This window comes from Thalia democratica, chromosome 2, assembly GCF_965202585.1.
Source record: "Thalia democratica chromosome 2, ktThaDemo2.hap1.1, whole genome shotgun sequence".
In the NCBI taxonomy this organism is placed as follows: Eukaryota; Metazoa; Chordata; class Thaliacea; order Salpida; family Salpidae; genus Thalia; species Thalia democratica.
The window spans coordinates 74679115-74695879 of NC_139166.1; the positions used below are offsets into that span (position 1 = coordinate 74679115).

At 25.8% G+C, this 16765-nt stretch overlaps 5 non-coding genes across 5 annotated transcripts; 2 read left to right on the forward strand and 3 right to left on the reverse strand.

Moving 5' to 3' along the window:
• Positions 1-697: 697 nt before the first annotated feature.
• Positions 698-779, forward strand: Trnal-uag (transfer RNA leucine (anticodon UAG)). Its single transcript has one exon. It is a non-coding gene; the product is annotated as a tRNA-Leu (tRNA).
• Positions 780-2634: 1855 nt separating this feature from the next.
• Trnag-ucc (transfer RNA glycine (anticodon UCC)) lies at positions 2635-2706 on the forward strand. Its single transcript has one exon. It is a non-coding gene; the product is annotated as a tRNA-Gly (tRNA).
• A 4381-nt stretch (positions 2707-7087) lies between these two features.
• On the reverse strand, positions 7088-7169 carry Trnas-uga (transfer RNA serine (anticodon UGA)). The gene has a single exon. It is a non-coding gene; the product is annotated as a tRNA-Ser (tRNA).
• A 3022-nt stretch (positions 7170-10191) lies between these two features.
• Positions 10192-10264, reverse strand: Trnak-cuu (transfer RNA lysine (anticodon CUU)). The gene has a single exon. It is a non-coding gene; the product is annotated as a tRNA-Lys (tRNA).
• A 3632-nt stretch (positions 10265-13896) lies between these two features.
• Trnaw-cca (transfer RNA tryptophan (anticodon CCA)) lies at positions 13897-13968 on the reverse strand. The gene has a single exon. It is a non-coding gene; the product is annotated as a tRNA-Trp (tRNA).
• Between the last annotated feature and the right edge of the window lie 2797 nt (positions 13969-16765).

A 16765-nucleotide genomic window follows, 5' to 3' on the forward strand; every position in this document is an offset into this window, starting at 1 on the left:
GTTAATTAAAAAAAAAAACAGTTTAACAAGATTTAACAAGATTGTATAAGTTAGCAAATAAGTAAAATATAAAAACATAGCAATGTAATAATATAATTCCCTAATGAAATTGTACAAATAGACAGTTAAAAATGTTATTTTATTTTGAACTGGTAGTTAACTGCTGAGTTGAATTTCAACTGTTCAAAATCAAATATAAAGTTTTTGTCCAAACAAGTAAAAACGCAAAATCAAAATCCAAAAAATTGTGTCCAAAAATGTAACAAATCCAAATAAGCTGTAAGTGTAATGATACCAACACTCAAATCCAAATAAAAAACTGTGACCCAACAACACAGAAAGTGGCTGCAAGCCAGTAATAAAAAATGTGTGTGTGTGTTATTATTGCATCAACAAGCAACTTTTGTGCATAATAATAAGTGATTTGCCAATTAGCAATGTGCTGATTATGATTGGCTGTAAAGCTTCATTTCGATATTCACTTAATAGTAAAACTTAATATCAGGGATGCATTACAAGTGCATTACAACCGACTCAGCAAATATGCAAATTATTTGCATGATTTTCAAGTAATTAAAAAAAGTAGTGGAAATCTGCAACCACCCAATGTTTTTAGTCATCTAGTTTTTTTTCTTTGTGACGTAATTATACGTTAGATTTGTTGTTTATATTCTGAAAATTATTTCGTCAGTCGTGTGGTAGAGTGGCCGAGTGGTCTAAGGCGCTGGATTTAGGCTCCAGTCATTTCGATGGCGCGGGTTCGAATCCCGTCTCTGCCATTTTTTTGAATTCAGAACTCATTTTTACTAAAGTGTTGATTAAGTATGAGTTATAAGATCAATTAACATTAACTTAATCAAATTATTTTATAAATTTTATTAGTCAAATTTGATTTTGAATTGAAATCAACAGTGTATGTTATGTACATTTACAAAAAGTAATAAATTGAATAAGTATCCGCTTCAGCCACCATCTTTATTAAAAGCAGATGTAACATAAATAAATTTCATTCTGGTTTGTGCAGATTTGAATTATAGATGTAATTCAATTTTTATAGTGTGTTATGTTATATATTGTTATGGGCGTTAAATTTCACATGAAATAATTAAAACTTGTTATACTAAAATGCTATTCTGAGTACTCATAAAAAATTATTGTGACATTAATCCTTATTACATTTAACTTTAAGCTAGTTTGTTCAAAAAACAACTTTCTTATTGTTCAATTAAGCATAAGACATAAGCATATATGATTTCTATTTCAAAGTGTTTTAACAACTGTAATTACACATTTTTAAAACTTTATAATAACAACAATAATTATGAATACGTTAAAAAGTTGATTGATAAAAATCAGCTATATAATATTTTTCGTGGTTTATTATAGAAAAATTATACTTAAGTCTCCGAAGAAAAACTTTAAGCGTAAACTATTTCTATTATCTTTATGTTTCGGTAAGAGCAATAAGAATCGATTTTGATTTACTATAAATTTACTTAAACTCACTCTAAAAAAACTTAAATAGATATTTTCGTTATTTAATAACTCATTTTCATTCAATTACAAACACAGATTTTTTTAGTTTTTAATATTAAACTTTCAAAAGCGAAATCAAACTCTGCTGTTCTGTCCGTAAATACGAACTCAAAACATTATTAAAAATATTTTAAAGCCTTTTCAAGTTTTTAGTCATGTAGAATTTTAAACAGTGCAAACTATAATAAAAAACACACTCGTTTTGTCTATAAATTTACTTTTTTAAAATCTTGAACTCAAAGTTAATGTTTTAGGTACTTAACAACAATCATTGGCTTAACTTTTAAAGTTTTACACTAACTAGCTAAAAAATTATGTAACAATGCAGAAATATTCAATTAATTGAAAGATTTTTTAAACTTTAATTATGTTAAAGTTGATTAGTTAGTATAACTTTTAATCAATTGATTAGCAACTTTGAAAAATTTATAATTTTAAGTATGTTTAAATCATTAAACATTTTTAATTTAACTTCTAGAACAAGCTTAGAGTGCTTATTTAATCTATTTTTATATGCTTTCAGTATAGTTTTGTCATAATATAGTTTTCACTAAGACTCACAATTTTAATCACTTATTAAACTTTAACAAATAACTTTCATTAGCTAGGCAGAGTTTTTTTTTCATATATATTAGTTCATTTTTACAGTTTGATTAGTCGTTTAGAAATACTTAGGTCCATTTTCTTAGTCATCATTTAATCAAAATTTATACGAATTAAAATTATCAATTTAATATAATCATAAACTTAATATTTTTTAATCAAACGTGAGAACATATATCAATAAACATAAAAGCAATTACCAAATAAAGTGCACGATTTGAAATGAACAGCTTTTGCAAATAAGCATCAAGTTTACTGCCATCAGAGCTTAAGCACGTGAGAATTTACCGCTTAAGTGAGCAGATAAACTGTATACAATACAGCTAGCGAGCAAAACGCGTTGAAATTTTGCAGCGCAATATTATAGCACATTCTGTCGAGCTAAAGGCAAAAAGTTTAACGCTTGAATGCACATATGGTAGCATTAGATTGCACTACATAGCTAGCTACATTAACATTTGAGTTTATATACATTAAATTACTGAGCCTACACAAGCGTCGATGGTGTAACGGTTAGCATTGGTGCCTTCCAAGCACTAGTTCCGGGTTCGACTCCCGGTCGACGCACTTTTGTTTGATTTGTTAAAGAATTTTTTTGTCAAGTTATAAGAAAGTTTCTTTTCTGTTTGTTATTTTAACTTTTTATTTTCCAGGTTTATAAGCATTATTGTCAAACTGTACCTTTAACTTATGTAAAGATTTAGAACTAATACAAGCTTCAAACTGTGTTAACAGCTTAAAAATTTATTTACACTCTGTACTGAATTCTTTGATAAATCTCTACGACCTTAAAACATCACATTACATTAACTCAATTGTGTTTTGAAAAAGTTTTGAAAAACTATATTTAGAATAAAAGAAAAGTGCATAAGAAAATTATTGAAGGTATAGGGGTACTAATGATGACGTGAAAAACAGCAATTTTTTGAATAAATAGTGTAAATGTTGATTTAAACCACCATCTGGTAGAAAAAGAAAAAATATGTAGGCGGTCTTTGCTTAAACTGGCATAAATGCTACTAATAAACAAATACTCTGAAATAATTCAAGTTTATGAAAATATTAAAGCAATCATTTTGACATTATCAGCTTATTGTGATTAAAGTATTGAAAAAATTAAAACTTAAAAACATTGAAATGTTAAACTATGCTTATGTATACTACATATGAAAGTTTACTTTGAACAAAGTAGCCTTAACAAAGTTTTGTTTTTTGTCAAAACTTGTTACAAAAAAGAAAAAATATGCACACATCGTGTCACTGAACAATACTTAAAAATAGTATATTACCAGTGTTGTTGTATACTACCCCTATTCACAAACTACAAAATAACTAGATGATTTTAAATTTCCATTCAGCATAGATAAAGAATGGTCAAGAAATTAACATTGAGGGAAAAAATTGTAAAAGTCCCCACAAAAATGGTGAGAGATATAAAAAGTGTTCAAAAGAGTAAGTAGCTCTATAACGAAAAATAACTCGTGGTAATCAGTAACGAAAACTCTTAATTTCTAAATCTCTAAATAAAAAATCAAATAGTTTTTGCCAAAAACTCCCTCCCCACAATAAGGTGAGATTGCCCCTACAATTAATTGTAGTTTGTAGCCCCAATTAAATTCGCTCCCCCTCGTGTTCGAACCCACAACTTTTCGGCTACAAATAATCCAACCCCGTGTCCGACGTCCCAACGCCTCGACCCACACGGGGTACATCGAAATAAGTAAATGTATCGAATTTATATTGAAAATTTGGTACAAATAGGGAAAAGAACAATGGAAATATCAGGAGTTTATGAAAATAATAGCTTAAGTGGTTAAAGTGGACTTATTATGGGGGCTGTATGAAAAATATAAATTTTTGTAGAAAATTACAGCCTAAAGTTGTAGAGAACAACAAAAACTACTTATGATATTTAAAGTGCTTAAGTGGTTGCTTAAATATGGGGGTAATTATGTTGGCCTCACTATAACAAACTATAAACATACAAAATTTACACACTAGTAGTTTTTATAATACAAATCCTAACGAAACAACGTCGCTGAAATGTATAATAAATAATAACCATTCGCACACAACTGTTATTTTCGACTTACATATTTTTAACTTTGTTAATCTTAATTAAGTATATAAGTAAAATAAATTTATTCAAGTATCTTGTATTCAGAGTGGTTTTCTTATTGTTTATACTGCTTTTTATTATTTCCTATACATTAAACTGTCCTGGAAAAAACGTTAAAAGGTATCCGTAGTGTGGGACTCGATGACCAAAAGGTTCTTCGTGCACCAGATCCTAGGACCAAATTAATCATTTTGTCGTACAATAAAGTATAATAATAATACTTTGTTAAAAGTGGGAACTGCAGAAGTTTAACTACAATGTTGAAACTATAGATTTAGTACGTATTGAAAAAGAGTTTTATAAAAATGTTTGGTTAACTTGTTATGTTGATCTACACTCTTTGCTGAACATAGTTTTAAAGTTTTACAAAGTTTAGAATGAGTGTAAAAAATCTACATTAATTAAACTTTTGTTAGCCTGTAAATTTTGAAAAAAAAAACTGTTATCTTTTACAGTTTAAATTTTTAATACGCCAAGACTATGCTAAATACTTGAATACAAACTTACTAAACTTAACTATTAACATTTGATAGGGTTATAATATATGTAACGAAGTTATGTTATCTTTGAGTTGTATTTAGAAATTCATGGTGTATTTAGATAGCTTTGTTTCAGTCTTTATGCAAAACTAATGCGAGCGCAATTATAAAATATAACTTCTCAATTTCAACAGAATTTTTAAATTTTATAGACAAAGTTATGACTTGAGTAGTTTAAAATCGCAATAAATACTTTAAAGACAGAATAAAAATTTAAAAGCATTTTTGGTACAAATACAAATAAGTTTGAATTTCTACCGACAAACAACACATACTTAAGTTAAAACGATTTAAGCATTACAATCAGGGGCGTTGCGTGGGATGGAGCGTTGATTAAAAAACTTGTTACTTTTTTAAAGAACTGTTTTTGAAATAAAATTTTGTTTACAAACGATTTGATGTGATTCTAGTAGCTTTTTCTTACCCAAATAGTTTTTAAAAGTATCAATTTAGGTTTTTAAATACGTGTAAATTTTTTTTGTACGGAACCACTCGTCGCCACTGACAACAACCGAAAGCCAATTTTTTTGTTGTCTAAATTTTCTTAAATCAAACTTTACCAAGCGATGATGCCAATTAAACAATAACTTCATTACATTTTTGTTTCTAATTTTTTCCTTTTAACGTAAAAGCCCATATTTCAAAAAACGTTGTGTGCGTTGCGTACTAAAATAGAGTACTTTTTATCTTGCATCTTTTGTTGTATTAAAAACAGAAAACTTGGTTAGTTGACTTTTACAGAAATGTTAAATTGCTGATAATAAAGTTAAAAATTATTTAATTGATTACTGAATAAAGCTCTACAAATTGGTAATTAGAATTTTTAACCTAAATTTTATACACATAAACTTGTTAAAATTTTGATATAGATTTAGCTTTCTGTTTAAATTTATTTCTGAAATGTGAACAATTTGAGCTGTTTACGTTCAACTTAATCAGTTGTATTTGAATTATAATGTTTTAGTATAAGTACATTATAAGTTTGTAATACCATGTTTAAGTTTGAAACTTTTATATTACAAATGCATCATATGTTTGTAATGATATGTCTAAGTTATAAGTTTGAAATTGTTATGTTTAGGTTATAAGTTTGAATTGTTATGCTATAAATGATTCAAATAGCTTATGACGGTTTACTTTATGCCAGTTAAGGCATAACATCAAAGTTATTCATGGTATTAGTTAATTTAGAATTACTACATAAACTAATAATAGCAATATTAAAACAATACTGTGCATGTGAACATGGTTCTGTGAATAATTTGAATACAATTCTACTTGATATCTGATAAGGCAAGTTGACAACACACATGTCAAAATACTGTAACTTTTCATGTTCCACTATCAAGTGTAGTTGGTGAAATTAAAATTCAAATAACTTTGAAATATAAAGATTTTGTTTTTTATGAAACACAATTACACTGTTTCACCGTAAAGCGCAACTTTAATATCAATTTTGCAATTTAACAGTGTAATTGTGTTTGTTAAAATAAGGAAATTTTAATTTTCAACTTCCTTCTTGGTTAGATTACTTTGTTAATATTCTTTTAAATCGATAGTTAAACTTTTAAATATTCAATATAGTGTCAAAATTTATGTTTACCTGTCAAGTGAAGTTGTTTCGGCAACCATTTGGGCTCCATCTCAATGCTGCTGCTTCGTTACCTGTTTGTAGGATTTATATATATTGAAGTATTGAGTTTTTTACCGATAACAATAAAGTCGTGTGAAATATAAGTGCGAGTTAAGGAGAAATTTCACATTTTACTTCTTTACCCGTGGAGATTGAACTGTATAAAAAGTTCAAAACTTTTAATGCAACATAAAAGTAATGAAGTAAATATAACTTATATATTAAAATTATAAACGATATTCATGTTTTGTTTATGTGTAATAACTTTTTTAATAAAACTATTTACTAAAATAAAGTTATTTTGTTTAGTACTACATATTTTAAATCTGATTTTTATATTTAGGTGCTGTAAGTTATAAACTTAAATCTAAGTCATTAATTCAATTTATTTTCAAATTTGAAACATTGTCATTAAAATTTGTTGTAAAAATTAATCGATGAACTTAATATATTATAGAATAAAAAGGTATAAAATATTGTTAGAATGCTTATACTTGCCATTTGATAAATTTATAATGATTTGTGTTTAGTAAAAGTATAATTTTGTAGATTTTTTTGACACATTTTGTATCCAAGTAAGCTTATATAGAAAAAACTATTGATTTACAGTAGATAGCTAAAATGTAATTCTCATCATTAAAATAAAACCTAAAAATGCGTCGGCGGCAGGATTCGAACCTGCGCGGGCAGAGCCCAATCGATTTCAAGTCAATCGCCTTAACCACTCGGCCACAACGACTTATATTTGGTTCGATATTACGCATATATAAACACTTATATGCGCTTACAAGCCTTAAACACATTATAACTGCTGATTTCGGCATATTTTTGCAACACTGCTCTAATTTATTGCTTGCTGCAAAAAGCAAATAGCGTATTAAATTAATTTAGTGTATTTAATCATTAACAAAATATTATTTAAACTACTAGCTTCTATATGACTAAAAAACAATTTAGTATTTCTAAAAAAATACATATGAGAAAACTCTATATTGAAAAACTAAAATACTTTAATTTCTATCTAAATTTTTTACACATAATTAAAATTAATAAAGTGTTATAAAAGTTTGATGTTTTAAACTGAACTTTTCCAAACAAAGCATAGTTTTTCATGTAAAATATTAACGATTAAACATAACACAAACAAAATAATTTGAACAAAAATCAATAACAAGGCCAATAAAACAATATCTAACAACTTGTTAAACTACAACAACTCATATAAATAAAATTAGTACTACTTTTACATACAATTATACCTGGCCGTTAATTCAATAAATCGCAACAATATTTTCATAGTTACACGAAATTTTTCTCAAAATAAATGTAAGGTAAAAAGCAGAGAAGTTAATTTACCCAGACAAATAACAATCTTAGAGTTTAATTATTTATGCTAAAATACATTAAAATTTAAACAACTTTCGTTTGCACATTTAACATCATACTTTTAGAAAAAGTCTTTAAATTAGTTGATGTTTTTACTTAAATGCAAAATTCAGATGTTAATTTGACAGATTGTTGTGGTAACGACATCAAAAAAATCAATTATTAGTTGTATTGAAAAGCTAATTTCTGATTCTTGAAAACATTTAATTAGGGAAAGTGCGTCGACCCGCAGTCGAACCCGGAACTAGTGCTTGGAAGGCACCAATGCCAACCGTTACACCATCGACGCTTGTAAAAGAAGACAATGAGTTGAGTTTATAAAGTTATTATGAAAACAAGCCATGCGTTTAAGGGTTAGTATTATTTTAAAGATAAAATTACCGAAACTATACCAAGTGGTATTCTATAAATAATCGATGATCTGCCACTAAATGTGATTGATTAATTTGTAAGACAGTTAAACTTTATTCTTCTGAATGGAAATTGTTTATTTATTTGTTACGTTTGTAACTATCCAGAGTTCAGAGACATTCTTTGAACTTTTAGCTGTTTACATTTTGTTTTTGGATTTTTCAGCTCAACAAAACAGTAAACAACTCTTTAAACTTATCCAAAACAAATAGATAAAGTTGATGTTAGTTAAAACTTTATTTTAGTTTTAAATTCTTATAATTTATTAACCATACTTATAAAGTGCATACTAATGTAAATATTTAAATATGTATAACTGTTTTATTTTATTTAGATTGTTAATTAGTTCTGCTACAAATATTATTAAAAAAAAAAAATTATCGAATTTTACGTTTACTAATAGAATTGTTTATGACTAGGATATATAGTTATGTATTTTTGTTAAACGTGGAAAACTATTAAAATTTGTAACAGTTACAATAAGACAAACAACCTTTTGAAGTAGGGTTTTTAGTGCAACTTTGTAAACAACTTAACACGAATAAAAAATTTAATTAAAATTATTTTAACTATACATTGTAAAAGTTGGTGCTTGACTTTGAACTTATGTTGATGCATGATTAAAATTTTACTTTACTATATTTTATATCGGTGAGTTTATCTTCATAAAGATTAACTTCAAGTGGTTTTTTTTTATAAATTTGCAGCTATCATTATTTATTGTTTATAAAATTAAAAGATTAATTTCCTTTTAAATAATATACTATATTAAACAATTTACAAGCTTTAGTGGCAATTAATGCCAATTTTTTCAAATATCTTAATTTAAAACATAAAGCCGTCCCTTCTCTAATTTTCGTAAAAAACAACTTGGCGCTTCACTTCTTATTATTACGTCACAACCCAAATGTAACTAGCTAATGGCTTCTTATCAAAAGTCATTTAACTTATGGAGAACATCCATAAGGGTGGCTGAAAAATCCAAAAACAAAATGTAGACAGCTAAAAGTTCAAAGAATGTCTCTGAACTCTGGCTATTAAAAGCATAACAAATAAATAAACACTTACCATTCAGATGAATAAAGATTATTTGTCTTACAACTATATTATTCACATTTAGTAGTAGACCATCGATAATTCATAAAATACCTCTGAGTTTACTTCTGTAATTTTATCTTTAAAATATTACTCACCCTTAAACGCATGGCTTGTTTTCATAGCAACTTTATAAACTCAACTCATTGTCATCTATTACAAGCGTCGATGGTGTAACGGTTAGCATTGGTGCCCTCCAAGCACTAATTCTGGGTTCAACTCCCGGTCGTCGCAATTATTGATTTGTATTTTGTTAAGCAATAAAAGTTGTTTTACTTTATAAAAACTAATCTATGACAACTTTTTTAGTTTTCTTTAACTTTTCAGCGCTTTGGTTTAAGAGCCTGAAACTTACTTCTTTGAGAAGAAATTAATTTATTACAAGTTTCCTAAAGCATGATGCACATATAGAATAAAGTGTAAATAAAAAATCACAAATAAAATGAGTTAATACTAAGAATTTTTGTTTTTGGTTTTCACTTATAACTATCATTTTAGAATAGCACGTTCGAGATTGTATTAAGCAGTCTAGTCTTAATAAAGCAAAAAATAAACCTATTTATTTCAGTTTACAAAGGATTTTCGTACTAGAAATTATAAAAAAAAATTGTGTTAAATTGAAGTTTTTAATAATAAAAATGAAGTTAGCAGAAGTTTGACCAAATAAATGTCAATGAGCTTTTACTTTGTGAAAAATAAAAAGAATATTTTGATTGTATAATAAAAACTAAAAAAAGGGTTTAAAAAGTTTACTAAAACTATGATTTTAAATACTAGAACAAACAAATCTAACTTATAGTTATGTGAAATAATGTAAATAGTTATTTAACAAAAATAACTTCAACTGATGCAAAAATAAAAAGTAAGCACGCCCAACGTGGGGCTCGAACCCACGACCGTTGGATTAAGAGTCCAACGCTCTACCGACTGAGCTAGCCGGGCGCTTGTGTAAAGCAAAAATGTGTTGTATTTATAATTACACGTGTGTATTTAAGTACGTCACAATTATCAACAGTCGCTTATCTTTCTAAAGTAAGTACTTTAAGTGATATCTTTTAAGTGTTTAATTCAAAGTCGTATTAAATATTTCTGTGTAGTAATTAAAGTTTTAATTGAGAATAAACGGAATAATAAATAAAACAAATTCTTTATCTAACGTAGTAACTTCAACAATTAGCTGTAAAACTTAATAAAAAGCATATAATTAAAATATAAATAATAATAAAAATACAAAATATTTAATATGAAAACTATCCACTTTAGTTTTCCATTTTTTAAAAACTTTAATCTTATAAACGTTAAAACAACTAACATAGTCAGTTGTAAGCACTAGTTTTAAATTAAATAAAATTACATGTTTTTCTCATATAATAAATTATCATTTTATGGTAAACAGTTTATATTCTACAGTTATGTAAAATCGTAATTGTTATATTAAAAGATACTATAATGTTTTTCGAAAAAATTCAGCAAAAAATCAAAGCAAGTAGAGATAAATTTTAAACATAAGAAATATGGTTCAACTGAAAAAAGTAAAATAGCAGTAGTATTTCGTTTACAATCTGACATAGAATGAATATTAATAAAGAGGGTTTTTAATAAAGTTTTTTAAAAGTTGTAAATTTAGAAATTTTAAATGAGTTAATATAGTATTAAATTAAAAATTACCACGCTAGAATGACTACTATACTTCCAAATCACTTTATTTTGAATATTTAAAAAAATATTAAGTAGCTATTTTCAAGATTGAAAACCTGTTCAAACCTTCGCCTAAAACTTAGCGTTTTGGTGTAATTAAAACAAATATAATTTAAAAAATTTACAACTTGTTTTTATTAAAAATACTTTAAAAACAATGTTTAACTAACATCCTTATAAGCAGATTTCTTTAGCTTTGGTTTCGAATTTCTGTTTTTTTCGTCTTTTTGTTGTAAAGAGTACTAATAAGTTTGGATATTTTAACAAACTAATTTAAAAATTAAAAACATTACTATAGAAAAAAAATTATTAATTTATAGTTATTAACGTTTTAAATGAAAAACAAAACAACATAAAACTTTGTGTAAAATATAAACTTTCCAGTTTTTAAAGTAAGATAAAAACGGGAAAAGTATGTTGTAATGTAAGCGAGAAAAAATTACAAAAGCATCGTGACATCATAACTTACTTATGCGTTTATTTATCAGAATATTTTAAATTGCATATTTGGCGCCATGGCTTAGTTGGTTAAAGTTCTTTTAGTTAAAATAAGTTGTGCTACCAAACTTTAAAGAAAGTAACCATTCGAAATGTTTTAGCAAAGTTTTCTTTTAGTCTATTTGTATTACAACAACAAGTTTTTAAGCTTTTACATATATTTAGCTCTTATAGTTATATTTGAACTATAAAAACTTTTTTTTTTATTCTTAATCAAAACTAGTTGAGAAAATGTTTGCTTTTAATTAAGAATTAGCTTAATGTATAAAGTTTACTAATACTAAGCTGTAGTAACTTTAAAAAAAATAATTTGGTAGAAAATTACCTAAATATAAAATATATTTAACACATGGACACTAAGTAAACTATTAAAACAAAAACTTACGAAAAAATGCTTGTTCACTGAAAACTTTTATTGATGATAGACTTTTTCTTTGAAATGTATAAATTTATATATATGATTCGTATAAAGACAAAAACTGTCCTGTGGAAAGAAGGCTATCTTATCTAACCTATAAAAATAAGAAGTTTAGAAATAGATTAAAGTTTTAGAAATAATTCTATTATTAAGCTATAATAGTTTTATAACAAATAGTTTTAATTTCAAAATATTTATTAGAGCATTTAGAAGTTACACCGCTAAAGGTATTATCAAACTACTTAATTCTATTTGAATATGCTTTGTTTTTTGATAATCCGTTTACTACCAGAGAAACTAGTCATATTCAAAGCTAATAATAAAAAACTTGTTTGTTTATAGTGTCCAATTCGAACTGATTTCTCTGTTATATTTTTTTATGTAATTGTAAAATTAAGATTTTTGTCTAAGTAGAAAATATAGGTAGAAGTTAAGCAATTAATAAAACTATTTGAAGTATTTAGTAAGTAAAAAATACATCTCCGCCGAAACTTCTGGATCAGAGGTCCAGCACGCTATCCATTGCGCTACGAAGACAACTTATTGCAATATGAATATTGAGTATATAAACGTAAAATGTAAGGCCAAATCTAACTCTGCACTAATTCTTTATAATTAGCACATTTAACTACTTTTGTTTATGTATGGCACTTAGCAAACGCACTAACCAAAATAAACACTTTACACGACACTAGAATATTAATTTAAAAATATAATCCAAATAAGTTAAAGAATGATATAAATTATACAACATATATTTTAAATACTAATATTAACATTTGAAACAAAATTTTATAAAACTGTCAGACTTAATTCCTGTTATTACTTAAGCAACCAATCATTACTAACAAATTATTAATTTGATAAATTGAAAGCTATTTTGTAAATTAATTTAATAAAACTTGCTTATATCCATCTTAAATTTAAAAACAAGAAGCAAAAGTGCATTGTCCGGGAATCGAACCCGGGCGTCCCGCGTGGCAGGCGAGAATTCTACCACTGAACCAATTACTAGTGCCAAGATTTAGTATGTAGCGTTTATAAACTTACTAATTTGTCTGTACTTTTTGGTATGTATTTTATTATAACGCTTATTTATAATGACAACCTATAAAATTTTATTTTACAAGTTTTTAACATGAAAACTTGTTTAGCTATTTTGTTTAATAAAATTGTTTATTTATAAAACTATACAACTTAATTATAATAATGTTAAGAAATACTTTGCAAATTTGAAAAACTAATTTATCTAGTCTAGCACCAAGCATATCATATATCTTATTATTGGCTTATACTAATAGAAATATGAAAAAAAAGTTACACACTTAGTCTAAGAATATGAATATTAGTAGAATATCTTTTAATATAAAAAATACACAAAGCTTTCTGTTTTAATTCCAAGCATAATTTTTAAACTAAAATTATTTAAATAACAGTTAGCACCTTATAAATTAGAAAAATTGTAAGATTAAGTTTTAAATATAATAAGTCATTTTCAGTTTTTAATAAATAGAAACTAATTGAATAGACCTTTTAATAAAATTTTAATTTTCATAATATATTTGCTGTTTGAAGTTTGCAGACAACAAACTATAAATGAATATAAGTACTTATTTATAAGTTTTAAAAATTTTACTTGTTTCTTCACGACTTATAAACGAAAGTGAGATTTGTGATACTCATTAAACTTATGTAATGATTGTAAAAACTTACCACTTTTTTAATAAAAAAATAGTTTAAAGTTTAAAAATTTCTTACATTAAATAAGTATATATTTTTGTTGTGTTTTTTACTTCATACAACTTTTATAAGATCTTTAATTGTTTCTGTTGATAGCATACTGTTAGAACTTACTTATTTATAATGTCAATTTTTCTATATTATAAAGAAAAACAGTTGGCACTAATTTTAGTAGCCTGTACAACTTAAGTTTCTATATAAAAAAAATTGTTAAAACATATGACCCGGACGTGATTTGAACACGCAACCTTCTGATCTGGAGTCAGACGCGCTACCGTTGCGCCACCAGGCCAGTCATTATATATACTCTTAAGGTGCTTATAAACGCATGTATAAAATACTCGAGCTTAATATGCACAATGTAAGTTAATAATGGCTCTTTTTAAATCTGCTATACTTGAACTAATTAGCTCTAGTTATACTTTATGCTAAAAAATGTCAATGACTTGAATACTTTGGTTGTGAGGTTTGATGGCTGCAACAAATTCTGCTTAAAGTTAAAAAATCCAAAACTTTAAACTACGTTCAATTTGCAAGTAGACTATTATTTAATTGTACGAAAATTTAAAACACCTAAAGTGTATTATATTAAAATATAATAAAATATTTAAAAATTAGCCATTGTATATTTATGTGCATAATTTTTTTCTTTATATTTAATATTTTCTATTTTAGTTAAAACATACATACTTGATAAACTTGACTAAACACTTTAAGCTTTTTAAATATTTTTTCTTATGAAAAAAGCTGAAACTCTTTATTTTTCTAAAATTTTTAGGATGGAAGTTATATATATTAAATATATTTTTTAGTGATATTAGATTAGCTGTAAAAATCACAAGTTTTTTTCTAATAATTTTCATAACTATTATTTAGAAATTAATACATATAAATTGTTATTATGGTTTTTACAATATAGTAATACTTGTTTACTTAATTGCCCTTTTTCAAATATACTTCTACGGGAACGGGTCTAAATTGCACTAAGACAAAATTGCACGAGTTCAATAAATTGCACGGGGACTAAATTGCACGAGAACAAATTTGCACGAAGCCAAGTTTGCACAAAGGCACAAAATTGCACGAAGACGATTTTGCAAGAGTTACATTTTGCACGAGAGTAAAAAAATACAGATAAAAAAAAGTTACTGACCGAGGGTAAGGGCTCGGGGTAACAGTGAAAGTAAAAACAAAAAAATACTAATAAAAGTTACTATAAGAAAAAAAGATACCGACCGAGGCTAAGGATTAGGGGTGCTAGTGTTGTAAAAAAAAAAATTATAGCAAAAAAAAAATAAATTAAAAAAAATAAAAATACAGAAAAAAAAATTAATCCGTACAAAAAGGTCTCCGTGAAAAATTGTCTGCTCGTGCAAATGTGTCTTCGTGCAATTTTGTTCGCTCCTCCAAATTAGACAGCTACCCACTTCTACTGTACATACAAAATTCTATGTATGTATAGTCCAATAGATTTAAATCTAAGCAATCTACTTTCTACATTTAAAAAACACTTTATTGGATATAAGTAAATGATAAAAAAATATAAACTAACATTTCCGTGTTAAAATTTTCAGACTTAGAGAATTTGAAAAAAACTGTTGATGATTGAGTAGCAACTTCTCTGTTAAAAAGAAATTTAAATCTATTTTTTTCTAATAACTAAAAACATAAATATTATACAAAAATAAGGCTTATAGATAAAATTTTGAGTATATTTAAGTAACAAAAATTCACTATATATCAATCTCATCCGACAAACTTTAATAATTTCTTTTGAAATTTTCCCAGTTTTCAAATTTTCAACTTAAAATAAAACCTTATTTTTTGGTCTTGACATACTTCTTTAAATAAGTTTTTTCTATTTGTCTGGTTAGATTTTTTCATATGTTGCAAGAAAAACTCCTTAATAGTTTAAGGTCTCTAACTGAACAAAAAAAATTGATTGACTTTTTTGCAATTTTTAAGGTTTCTGAAATAATTATAGAAAAAAAAGTTGCCAGTTTCAATTTGTAGGTTTGTTTTGGAAACGTTTTATAAAAATAACTTTATTTCAAAACTTAATTGAAATTATCTTATTAAAAAAAACATAATTATACTTCATACTTAAGCCTTTATTTATAAGTTCATGTAAATTTTTGTAAAATATTTTTCCACTTGCCTCAAAGCAACAGTTTTAGAACGTACTTTGTGTTTATGATGGATAAAACTTGTTTTAACTTTGAAAGAAAATTGATATTTTGATAGCTAAAACTTTATAAACTGAAGACTTAAGTTACTTTATTATAACTATGTTTGAAAAATGGATAACGGACCTAGAGTTTTAGTTTGATAAGCTTAAATCTAAAATAATATTTTGAATAACTCTTATGTAGGACATAGCTGTCTACTTAAATAAAATTACAACTAAGTTAGCATACTACATGTATTAAACTAGCATGTGATTTAAAAATTACACATGATTAAAAACTTTTAAATTAAAATTTGAATTTGTCAATATGATATAGTTTGAAAACTAAATCAAAAATGCTAAAAACTATATAAATAAATTAAAAATTGTTTTATTTATTTTATATAGTAGTATATACTTTATTAAACTTATTTTAAATTTATATCTTAAACTGTTTACTCAGAAAAAGCTATAGTGGATTTTAAGAAAGTTCAAAAGAAATTTAAATCAAATTTTTACATTTGTATTACAAACCTTTATTAAGGCAACCAAATAATCATAATATAACTAAAAGAATCAGAAAAATTTTACTTAGATATTCAAAAAACTGTTAAAAATTCCTTTAAAGAGCATAGGGCGGTGAGTGGGGGTTAATCATATTTTTTTGCATCTTAATTTTATTTCAAACATATTTAAATTACCTAACAGCTGCTTTTTACTGTTTCTTATAATGAAAATATTTTTTTAAGATGCTTAGACACAAAGTCAAAGAGTTTAATAGGATCTTTATGAAAGGCCCAAATAAAAAAGGCAAAAAAAGGTTTTAATAAAAATATATCTTCTCCAACAGCTTTTAAGCAATTTTCTCAATTTTTTTGACAACAGTCTCAATTTAATTATGAACAATTCTACCAAAGAGATA